Genomic DNA, 13,411 nt, shown 5'->3' on the forward strand with positions numbered 1-13,411 from the left:
AACACAGGACGCGCTGTTAGAATTTTTCCAATTCGTTTTTGTTTTGGAAATTGCCAATTACGTGGTATGAATAATTTTTAATCAAACTTGATGAGATGCTTATATGCATCACATGATTTTAAATTGTTATTGCGGTTGATATTGTATTGCGGTGAGTCAAAAATATTTATATTGTGGTCAATTATGAGAAATCCATAATAATAACATTTGAAAACCCATAAATTGCATTAATTAGAAAAAAAATACAGGTGTCACCACCTGGTGAAGCAGAGGAAAATTTTGCTTTTCAAAATTGTGTATCTATTTCAGGAAAATTGCTTCTCAAAAGCACTCACTAGAGGATGAAATTGTCATTGGTTTGGTTTAGCACAAAGTTTCAGTGGAGTAGTAATGTTTTTGAAGCCCACTTCCGGTCCATTGCATACAAAGCCCATTATGCTGGCTTGCTTTGACAAATCACTTGCCTTTGTAGACATATGTTGGTCTGCTTTATTTGCGTGGAGGTGCCTAACACACACACAACAAATAACAGTTTTTGAGAGGAAGGCCTTAAAGTATTATTTGCATTCACCTACAAGTAGAAACCAGCAAGGACTATCATGCAACAGATGTTGGAAGCATGGGAGAGTCTAAGCCTTTACCTTGTGTCTAGATTAAGAATTTTAAAATTTCAAAAAATTTAAAATGTTTAAAATTTGAATTATTTTAATTTTAATTTTCTTTATTTTCAAATGCTTTGTTGGAATAAATCAATTCAAATTTTTTTAATTTTAAATTCTTTATTTGAATAGGACAATTCAATTTCCTCTATATACAAAATTTTAATTTTATATTTTAAATAAATGAAATTTTAATATTAAACTTTATAGAAAACAAACACAATTTAATTTTGAAATATTAATTAAAAAATATTTTTCAATTTTTAATAATTTAAAAATACAAAATATTGATAATTTTAATTAAAGTTGTTTGCCTGACCACAATGTTTTAAAACCAACATCAACCAAGACTATTTTTCGGTCAACATTAAATAAGATTTTTAGGTCAAAGTATGTCAAGAATATATGTCAGCTGACATCAGTCGAGACTATTTTTTTACTAGCGTTGGTTGAGTCTATTTTTTAGCTGATGTTGGCTAGGTTTTTTTACCAACATTGGCTAGGGTTTGTTTGGCCAACACCAACTAGGATCTTTTCGAATGACATTGACCAATACTATTTTTTAGCCAATGTCGACCTAAAAAATCCTAGCAGACATTGACAAAAAAATCTACCCAATATTAACTAAAAAATAGCTTGGTCAAGGCCGACCAATAGAACCTACCCGATGTCGGCCGAAAAAAATCATTGGTCAACGTTGGCCGAAAAATCCCTAGTCGAAGTTGGCTAAAAAATAGCCTTGACCAATGTTTGACAAACAACGTTACCCAATATCGACTATAAAATAGCCTTGGCTGATGTTGGCTAAAAAAACGCTCTGACTGATATCGACCGAAAAAACTCTAGTGAATGTCGACTGTAAGAACCTAGTCAATTTCGACTTAAAATAGTCATGTCTGATGTCGGTCAAAAATACCTAGTTGGTGTTAACAGAAAAAACCCTAGTCAACATCAACCAAAATACCTAGTTAATGTGGTTAAAAAATAGCTCTAGCTGATGTTAGCCAGAAAACCCTAGTTGATGTCAACAAAAAAATCCTAATCGATGTCGGCTAAGAAAATCTAGTTGACATCAGCCAAAATACTCTAGCTAACATCGGCCGAAAAAATAACCCTAGTCGATATTGGCTAGAAAAACTTAACTAACATCGACTGAAAAACCCTAACATGTGTTTACTCAAAAGTTAGCCATGATCGATGTCAATAGAAAAAAATCTAGCTAATGTCGACCAAAAAAATCATTGATCAACATCAACTGAAAAAACCTAGATGACAACGGCAAAAAAAAAATCCTTGGTTGACGTCGACAAAAAGTTTTCATGAATGACGTCAGTGAGAAAATAACCCTAACCAATATCATATAAAAAAAATCTTAGTCGATATCGGCAAAAAATGGTTTGGTTGATATCATACAAAAAAGATCTGACCGAAAAAACATTGGTTAACGTCAGTGAAAAACAACTTATGTCAATACCGGTCGTAAAAACTTTGGTCACCCGTAGTTGCGAGTATTGAACGAGAATGAGTCACGAGCAAGAACTTGAGTTAGAATGAGTCGCGAACAATTATATTAATTTATTTCCTATATTTCTCATATGCTCATAATTCTTTTATAACAATATCTAACATGTCAAATGAACTCAAACTCATGAAATTTTACAGAGATATATACTCCTCAACATGCAGATTGTATCACAAAAATTAAGCACATCAAAATTCAACATAAAATGTTTATTTTAAATTAAACGCAGTTTATAGGACATACTTTGAATGTGTTTTTGGAATTTTAAAAATTTTAAACCTGTGTGTTTTTATCAAAATTCACACAGAGCATGCTAAACATGTAAGATAATCACATATTGTTTTTCCAAATTTAATATTTGAAAAGAACACCTTGTTTATAAGTAAATGTCTTTGCTGTCCAAAAAACAGAGTTTCCACGAGAAAACAAATAAATAAAAAAACATTTAAAAACTTTGAGAAAATAACAAGGCACTCAAAAAGATCAAACTTGCGTCGTATAATTTTTTGAATTCCTAAATCTTAAGAAAATATTATTTCCATATTTATTTTCTCAACTGGACAGAATGTGTGGTTTTTCAGAAAATAAATATTTAAAAATATTTCCCAAGTTGGTTAGGGTTAAACGAAAATCATGTTTAGTCCCCTTCATTTATCAAACAATTTTATGGTTCCAGTTTTCAAAATTTGTGCTCCACAATTTTTATAGAGAGAAAAACAACGCACTATACAAATTCGACAATTCCATTAAAAGAATATAGTGCTCAAAACAATTAGTAAAAATTCCTAGTGACTGCAAAATCCTGAAACACTAGGGAGTTGTCTCACCAACCAGAAATCGTGAACAAAATTATTTATAAAAATACAAACCATGTGCAGCCCTAAGATAACAAATAAGTAATTTTCAAGATTTATAGCATTTTCAAGATACCCTTGACCCAAACAATTGCCCAACATCGCTAGAATAAGAACAAAACACCATGGCATAGATAAAAAGAGGAAAACCCCTCCATACCTAGGAGCTTCAAGTTCAAAAATAGAAGTCGAAGTGAGAAAGAGCACTTGGGTGGTCACAGACAAAACCTAGGAGCCAATGTTATAAAAAAAATAAAGGAGTGAGTTTCTTGAGCTTTGAAGATGAAGAGCAAAGGAAGAAGATGAGGATAATGAATTTACTTACCAAAAGTTAAGCAAGAATTGGCATCTAAGTTTCATCACTCCGAGACCCAACCTCTCCAACACACAAATGCAGTGAAAGAATTCAATTTCCCTCTCTTCCTCAAAACCAGCAGGGGTAAAAGGCACGAAGCTAGTCTCTAGATGTTGGTTTTATAATGCTGACCAAAACCCTAATTGTGTATAATTAATGGGTCTTTGGACCCATTTGGGTTGATTTCATATAGGTCTTTGGGCCCAAACTATAATCATTTCATTAGGTCTTTAAGCACATCATTTTAAAGTCATTACAAACTTATTTGTAACCTATTTGGGTCATTAAAAATATAAGTTTTCATTTTAGTCAAAAGTTCTACATATTTGTAACCTATTTGACCAAAATATTGAAAAAGATGATGAAACTCACAAATAAGAGAGGGTGAATTGGTTTTTAAATAAAAGCAAACTTAAAAATAGTGTTTTGAAAAACATTTGCTTCCAAGGATTGTATCACCAAGTTATGTTAAAACCAATTTCTAATCAATCACCCGTAAACAATATCCTTTTGTTAACGTTTTTTTTTTTTAAAAGAAATTTTCTTTAAAATTAGCAAATTGATCAAGAATACTATGTGAAGCTAGTAAAAAAGGAAAGCAAGTTAAAAACTCCTTTCAAAACAAAAACATTGTTTCTACTTCAAAACTCCTTGAACTACTTCACATTGATTTATTTGAACACATCCCTTCATATATTTTATTTTCTAATTCATATTCCAATTATTAAATATATTTATTTTAAAATATTTTACTACAGTGAAATAAATTTGATTTTAAAATAGTTTACTAAAAAATAGTAATATTTAGTATTCCATTACTTTTACATTTTTAAAATAAAAAACGATTGGACAACATCTCACCCCAACATACATTTAATCTACTATAACTATATATCTAATTTTGTTTGTGATATGTCATTATTTTCTCCTATTTCTTAACCCTTTTGTCACCATTTTAATTATTGTTTAGCCTTAATTGTCAAATTAATTATGCAATTTTATCATTTGGGCCTACTTGACTAATTTTGTGTTCTTAATTTAATTTTAGGAGAATTATAAGCAATTGGGCTTGAACTTGAAGAGAGCAGACAATTTTATTTTATCAAATCTTATCTTATCCAGATTTTATTTCATATAGATTCTATTTCATCCAATCTTATCTTATCTTGTCCAGATTTTATTTTATTTTGTTTATGGGCTTGGACTTAAAACAAATTTGTAAGCTTTGGGGCTGAGGACCTATACAACAGCACCCTGTTCACATACACTGCTCACTAAAAGCAAATTAGTTTAGAGAGAGTTTTTCGGAGAGGAAAATAATTGTAGAGTTTTGCAATTCCAGTTTTTACTGTTCACGTAGTAATAAAATTCGTTTTCTGCAATTCCGTTTCGGCTTCAATCTACAATTTCGTTTTCTAGTGATTTATGGAAGGCTAAGGCTCCAGTGTTGTTTTCTCTTGAGGATCAAGCACAACTCTCTTTGAGGTTTTGTTATTACTATTGAATTTTGATCAGTTTTTCCTCTTCACCAATTGCTCTGTATTTGTTTCTATTAATCCATGCATGTTTAGTGCTTGATTAATTGTCTTTGCGCTTAATTTATGTTCATGCTTAATGATCAGTTTCATTAATGATCAATTGGTGTATGTGTTACTTAATCACATAATGACAACCTTATGTTAATTTTCACTCAGTAATTTAATTTAGGGTTGGATTAAGTGGTTGAACTGATTAAGGATAAATTCTCGTAACCTAGGATAAGAGACTTGCTTGTGAATCAAGGGGAAACTACATGTTTTAATTATGTTATTTTCTAATTCAAATTTGCTTGTTGTTTAATTTACAAAAACAAACAACCCCCCCCCCCGATTCGTTACTATTTTCTTACTATCTATTATGAACGTTTGGTTGGCCATTGCTTGATGGGAGATGACCTAGGATCACTTCCTAGATACTGCATTTTTAATGTTTATTTGATTCGGGTACGGCCTCGATCAGTTTGTTTTCTAAATATTGTCTATTTCTATTTCTTAGTTTAGAAGTTCTTTTGGTGCAATAATAGATTGATTGACCATGACTCCGTGAGTCGTGTAGTGTACTCTTATTACCCACATACAAACTATAGAAAATTTCGATACTGAAACTAAAAAAATATAGAGTTTTTATTGATTTGCATTTTCTTTTTATTTGATCATTAAAGTACATATTTGAAATTAAAAAAAATATGTAACCAGCAAGTTGAATTGAACTAAAATATTTAAATTACAAAAAATATATAAAATTACCAACAATAGAACAAAATATTTTAAATTTGAAACAATAAACAATTTTTTTAAATGCAAAGAATATCACATAAGTTTAATGTTGGCTTGAGCCTATACGGTAGGGGAAATATTTCTTTCAATGGCCTGGGATGCGACACATGGAACATTGCTTTGGTTGACCTGGTTCTTGGATATCCAATTCTATGCGTGTGCAAGAGGAGACAAGACCACCCTTAGAATTTCTTTTCTTTTTTGGGTCGAGGCAGATTATTGGCTCGTTACACAATGATCAATACGCTTTGTTGCGGAATTCTCCAAATAGTCCTTTGTATGCATTGGAGACACTTTCCAATGTATACTTGGGATGTATTTAGTTCTTGTACTCATGGTGACCATGCTTACAAGAAGCAACAACATGAGAAGAAGGCATGTGCTAATTTTTGAATTTGTTTTGAAATACAACCGGCCAAACCTCTCTTGGGTTTATTGTCTCTTGGACCAAGAACTATGTGTGGCATCGATCGAACTGAAGAACAATGTGAGCATTTGCCTTTCTCTGTGTGTCTTCAATGACCTTGTTTAGTACTTGCGCATACACTTGGTCAAATGTAAGGATTGTTGCGACTTGTCTCCCTCTTTTGTTGAACAATGCCTTACACCTTATATATGTTGATTTAACTAGCGCACTTATTGGAAGATTTCTTTATTTCTTTAGTACTGAATTAATTTACTCAACAAGATTGGTGGTCACGTATCCCCATCATTGACCACCATCTGATGCGAGAGTCCATTTTTCTTGTGGAATCACATTGAGCCAATTAATTGCTTATTGAACATAGACTTTGTCCTTGCATATGTTGAGTAGTTATATACATACAATTTTAATATTGTGAATAATACAAAATGAAGTGATATTTAATATGAAGAGAAAGAAATTTAGCACTCACCCATATTGATAATGAGTTTTTTGATGTCATTGTTCTTGAACCTCCTCATGTAATTTTGTGTCATGTGTCTAATGTAGAACACATTCACAAAATTTTGTGTCGTCCACCCACTATCACGTCTTGAGTAAGCACTTTTTACTGACTCGTGCCTGTCTGAATCAAACGTTGACCATGTTGTAGAGTGACATTCCTTTTTAAATTTGGGAGGAAGAAGAGCCATGTGTCAATTATTTCACCTTTGACAATGGCAAAGGCTATTGGAAGGATTTTATTGTTATCATCTTCTAAAACTGCCAGAAGGAGGGTCCCTTATACTTACCATACAATCATGTTCCATCGACCTGAATCATGGGCTTGCAATATTGAAACCCATTGATACACAGTCTAAAACTCCAAAAAAGACGATGGAATTTCACAAAACCCTCTACTGTTTGACCTCCTTGTGGCGGCATTGGCAATGTTTTCTTCTCCATGACCATACCATGAAAAAATTGATATATAGCTTGCAACAATCTTGGTAAATCGTGGAATGATCTTTCCCAGTTGTCATAGATATTTTCAATGACCTTTTTCTTTTCCAACCATGCTTTTCGATACATGGTAGTGTATCCTTCGGTGCTTTTGGATAGTGATATCAAGGCTGGCACTGAAGTTGATGAATCATTTTCAATCAACGTGTGGATGCTTTTATTGGTGAGCAGATACGGTAGCTTTGGATGATCTTATGAAATTGATGGATTTGAACATGTATGGGGTTCATAGAGCTTTCTTATTTCCCATTGCTTACTTACAAGGATGTATGCTACCCTGCATCTCTAAGCACAACTATCATCATCACAAATGACAATTAGCATCATTGGGTTTGATAGTTGTGTCTTGTAGTTAGCTCCTTTGCTCACGTGACACTATTTCGAAGTATGTTGTACTTCTTATTTTTTTTAGAAAATGCATCCCTTCAAAGAGAGTCTTCACCAGATGTTGGACTTCATCAAGATCCAAGTTATGATCATACGCATCCCTTCAAAATTATGCATGTGTGGTGGTGTGTAGTAGGGTGGTACGGTTATTATTGGACAAACATGCTTAGCTTCTTCCTCATCATCTTCTTGGCATTGATTGCATAGAACTTCATCTTCATCCTCACTAAAGGGACCAACTTCTTCATTAGGTAAGCTAGGCTCTGCTGTAAACTCAGGCCTGTTTGGTTGGGTTAGGGTACTCAAGTATGGGTGATGTTTATCCTTAGTAACACCAAATATTTGTGAGTCTAACAAATTGGTGGAAAATGGTGCGAAAAGAAGTTGAGTAAAAGAAGATGTTTTTGGTTCAAATAAATTTTTTATGGTTGTGTTGAAGCAAAAGCGTCTTGGGTTGCATCAGATGTATGTGAATGATGAAACCGAGGATAATATTGAGGTTCATGAGATATTTGTTAAAGTTTGTGGTGGGAGTTAGCTGGATGTTTGCATACAATTCAATGCAGGTAATAACTTCATGTTGGCGAACAACAAAAATCATACCTTTGATGTCTTCATCATAAACAATTTGTATTGCTATAAACTTGAGCATTTTGTGCCCTACTACTTGTGGGTATTGAAATGAAAGATAGCATACTTGGTCCAATGGTTGAAGTTGGAGCCTTTAGTGGATTTTTCTTTTCAAGGATTCAAGTGCATGGCCTTGCTTTCTTTGAAAGAACATCAGGTGGGGGAATTGAAAAAGATCCCATTCATCTGTTTTGATTATTTGACCATTGCAGTGCACTAACCAATTGATAGATGAGGAAGACATGTTGTGTAATAGAGAAAGAAATATGACAAAGGGTTTATGTTTACAAAGTTGGAAGAAAGTAACGGAGAAAAAAATGTTGTGTGGATGTGTAAAATGAAGGTGAATATGGCCTCTATATATAAGGGTTAGGGTTAAGGGTTTGCAACCTAGGGTTAGTGTTAGGGTTTCAAGCATTGACATACTGGCTGAAAGGAAAAGTCTCTCTAACGCACTTGCGTAAAGCAAAAGTGGCTCTGACACACTAGCTTAAAGCAAAAGTCTCTCTAATGCACTGGCGTAAAGCAAAAGTTGCTCTAATGCATTGACTTAAAACAAAAGTGTCTTTGAGGAACTAGCATAAAGCATTGGATTTCCTTACCCAAGGTTAAGGTTAAGGTTAAGGTTATGGTTTAGGATTTAGGGTTTAATTATTATATTAGGGTTAGGTTTTTCAGTTTATGGTTAAGGGTTCGAGGTCAAGAATTAGGGTTTATGACCTAAGGTTAGGGTTTGAAGCATTGGATTCCCTTAGGGGGAATCGATTTCTCACTTGCTACTCTAAAGTGTATCAATAGGGTAAATATTTTTTGGGTTGTAGTATTTGGATAAATATTTATCTATTTTTTTTGTTTTGTATGTAAAAAAAAAACTCACTTATTAGTAAGCTATTTGGGTCATTAAAAATCTAATTTTTCATTTTAGTCAAAAGTTCTACATATTTAATGTGTTGACCAAAATATTTCTCATTGACTTTGACCAAAGTCAGCGTTTCTCTGACTTTTTAAATTTTGAACTTCCCTCCACAAATTTTTAATGTCTCTATTTACTTAACTATTATTATATAAGACTTATTTTAATTATTTTTCATGTGTTTTTCATAATTTCTCAATTAATCACCAATTATGTTCAATTACTCAAAGCACATACTTTCGTTATTCAAAATGATAAATCCCAACTAATTCATAATTAAATCGCACAAGCATATACTTCTTGATTTGTCATTTTTAAGGCGTTGCAAATTAAGAGTCAAATAGAAATCCAAAGCTAAACAACCACAGAAAATAAGCTAGAATTCAAAAAATAGGAAAGAATCCATATTGTAACGGACAAAATAATCAAGTTGTTTTTCTGAGACACTACATTAGCTTATTGCAAAGAGTTGATGAACAATTGACCATTACACACAAACCCACTTATTAATAAACCAAATCCCTTGAAAAATATTTTTATTCCTCTGCAACCACCTATACACATAACACCATGGCTTGAAAGAGAAGCTGCACTAGAATCATGAGAGCATAAAGCACACCCACTGTTTCGTAAGATCACCCCTTGATGAGTCAAAGCCTGTCGAGTTGGAACCCATTTGTTTTGCAATTTCCAAGAGAAGACTAAAACTTTAGAAGGAACACTATCTTAAGATAAAAAAATATGAATACAAAGAAGCTGAAAAAAAAAAATTAAGTTGTCCAATCTTTACCAAAGTAGTTGCATCCTCTAAAACAAGAGAAGATATTCCCTTAAAAATTAAAAATTATGTTGAAATCATACAACGAATATGTGTCCAAATCATAAATTTTTAGCACATATTAAAAACCACAAAAAACATAAATTCATTAGCAGAAAAAAAAACAAAATACCTATATTGTCCTATCAATAAAAGTCTAATTAACATGAAGCATAGGATTTGTGTATCCCTATGAAAATTCTTAAAAATATATAAATATAACCAAACACGGATTAAAATAGGATTATTTATAGAGAACATTAATCTATAATTAAAATGGAAATTTTAATGTGCACATTCAAATAACGTCATGCAAGAATTAAAGCCTAAGAAGAATTTAGTGTTGCAAATGTCTATCTATATATGTTCCTAGAACTATGGACCACATGATGGCAAGAAAAATCACAAGAGTGATGAGACAACTTGTTTATTGTAATTCTAAAATTCAAGTATACAAAAATATACAATATGATATTAAAGGCGGTTGGTTGGATGTCTAACCCTAATATCATGTTTGCTTGCCAATTTTGCTTAAAAAATTAAATGAAGTTGAGCATTTTTAAATTCGAATCGTCTCCATCAATATTAGATAAACATCTTAGATTAAATTAAATTGATAACAACTAAATATAGTTAATATTAAATTGAGAACAAGCAAAACGATAGGCATATAGTGATCTATAGAATCTGTCTATGAAGTTTTAGGAATCAACACTACCACATTTGAATTTAAATTTGGTAGAATCCACCCTGACTTGAAAAATTGTAGCCCTGACTGATAGACAGTATCTCCAACCACATCCCATTAATGCTGGATGAAACATCTGCTTAAACCAATGGGCCCGGGAACACCCTCGCTATTCATATTAAATACTACATATTTAACCTCTTACCAAGCTTGAAAAGGTACGATCTACAAGGTTATTAGGGATACAGGAGTTGCTGCACGCATAAATATTGGAAAAGAAATCCCACACCTCTGCTCAATCTGAGACTCTAGTATTTGATCCCCTTTATCTAACTAAGATTTTGTTTTAATAGGTCATTGCAATTTGTTATGTTTGTTTTGATACCTGTAAGTTGATTTCCAATGGTTGTATTTTAGTTGTTGCATAAGGAGGTCTATGCCTATATATATCTCTTTCCTCCTCTCTAGAAAAGAAAAGCAGAACAACAATTTGATTTCTTACTCCCTAAAATTTTCTCTTCCATCTCTTATAAAAACTTATTTTTGAGAGCAAGAGCATTGGTGTTCAGAAGGTTCGGGATCCTTTCGTTGCACACGACCAAAACCAACAGGTTGTTGTATCTTGGAAGAGTAGCACAATAAGATTTTTCTACCAGTGCAGTGGGGGCATTTTCTCTCTAAGGATAGTGTTTGCGTGTTTCAATCCAGACTAATTATTTCTCTTCCTAATTTATTTTTTCTTTGTGTTTATTGTAAGATATAGTGGATTGTTGATTCATGTTTTGCCAATTAAATTTATTTTGCTACTGTTATTTTGTTATTTAATTCAAGGCTTTACATTTTCTTTTTTATTTATTTATTTTATTTTAATTTAATTTTCTAAAAAATAATCGCCATTCTCAATTCTAGAGTTGAGTTCTCTTCATTCTCTAGTAACTTAAAATTTTCATTTTTACTCATGAAGGGAAACCTTTGAAAGCTGAACATCCTTCATTCTTCCTTCTATATTTCATGAGTTTCATTAGGAGGTAAGGGGGGGGGGGGGGGGTCTTTCCAACTCTTGAATCCTATTGCTTGTTGTTTAACTTCCTTGAACATGTTGTCTAGAAATTTTCGTTCTTGTTGCCCTGTTATGGATCTGTGTGATGAACTGTTTTTCTTTAGTTTTTCATGCCAAAATTAAGTTCTTTGAGTGTTAGAACATAGGATTAGCCTTAAATTTCACTTAAAACAAGTTTAAGGATCATTTGTAGAATGAAAACATGTCAAAAAATTCAACCGAGTGCTATAGTAGTATGAATTGTTTTTCTTAGAGTTTTGACCTCAAAATTGAGTTTATTAGGTATGAAAATGTAGGATAGCATATAAGATTTGTGAAAAACCGATGCACGGAGCACAAAGAGCACTGAGATTAAGTTAGGAACGAAACTTTGTAAAGCTGAGCGGTAGGATGATTCTCTGACAAACTTATTTTCTCTTGAAAATAAGAGTATTTTCTGATAAAATCCAAGAAAATGCATCAAACTCTTGATCTGGTAAAAAAAAACAATAAAATCAGGCTTGAAGCAAAAATCTAGTCGTTTAAATCACAAAATTTTCTTATTAGCAAAACTTGTAAATCAAGGAACAAATAAATAAATCAAACAGCCCCTGACATGCATGTTCCAGAAAACTTGAAAAATATTACTTGAAGAAAATGATGTAATGATAAGAACCTTGAAAATGACAAAAAGTTTCTCTGTCATTTCATCATTCTTGCAATTTAAAGCGATGTCATGTTTCTTGCGTAGAGACTCTAATGTCTTCCCTCTCATTCCATGAATTTCCATCTCCACTCCTCTATCTATTTTGAAGAAAAACTAATAACAAAATTAGTCTCTTAAAAATATAAAATTTTCTGAACTGAAATAAAATCTACCTTGCGTCCGGTTGCATCCATGCAATTGTTTCCCTATTTCATTATGATGATTGTGATGTCCTAATCAATTAGAGATGATTAAGAATGTTAATTCAACATCAATCAATGTAACTCACAAAAAAGAATCAATCGCTGTCAAATTTCACTCTTTTATCTATTATATAGTTGAACATTGTTATAACATCCAAGAATGGTTTATTGCTTGCAATGTGATGCAACAATATTTTACAATCTTCTAATTAAAAAAAAATCTGAAACTACAATTGAATCAAACATGAGAAAGGAACTCTTGTTTTAGCATATCATCATTGCAACACTATTTGGTGTGGCATGATATACTTTCCCATATGCATCCTCACCAACGTAAGTTGAGTCAAATTATTTGTCAAAGAATTCAGTTCAAACAACAATAGGTTGAAGCAATTAAGTTGTGTGTGTACCATTGTAACTAGTGTTCACTGTTAATGTATTAACATAATTAAAGCCAAACAAAAGTGAAGCAAAAATGCAAACGAAGTTAGGTGGTTACATGGCATAGAGAAAATAATAAAAACAAAATATCAATGACAACAAGTTCAAATTGTTGTTGTGTGAGAATTTGTTCAATTTGTAGACACAAAAGCATGAACCTTGTGTTTCAAATAATGACAATGATTTGTACAAAATTAAATGTAAGGAAGAATTATAAATATAAAATTTCAAAGAAGGAAAAAGAATGGAAATAGTGAATTACCAGTAAGATACTTTGTGTGAAGGGGTTCCTATAGTTGTGTCAAGATATGAAAAGGCTGAGAAGATTCAATTATAGAACAGGAGGCCTCATGTTGAGGTCCTCTACAATATAGTTGAACATTGTTTTAACATCCAAGAATGGTTTATTGCTTAGAATGTGATAAGACAATGTTTTACAATCTTCTACTTAAAAAA

Source organism: Glycine max, chromosome 17, assembly GCF_000004515.6.
Source record: "Glycine max cultivar Williams 82 chromosome 17, Glycine_max_v4.0, whole genome shotgun sequence".
NCBI classification, from domain to species: domain Eukaryota; kingdom Viridiplantae; phylum Streptophyta; class Magnoliopsida; order Fabales; family Fabaceae; genus Glycine; species Glycine max.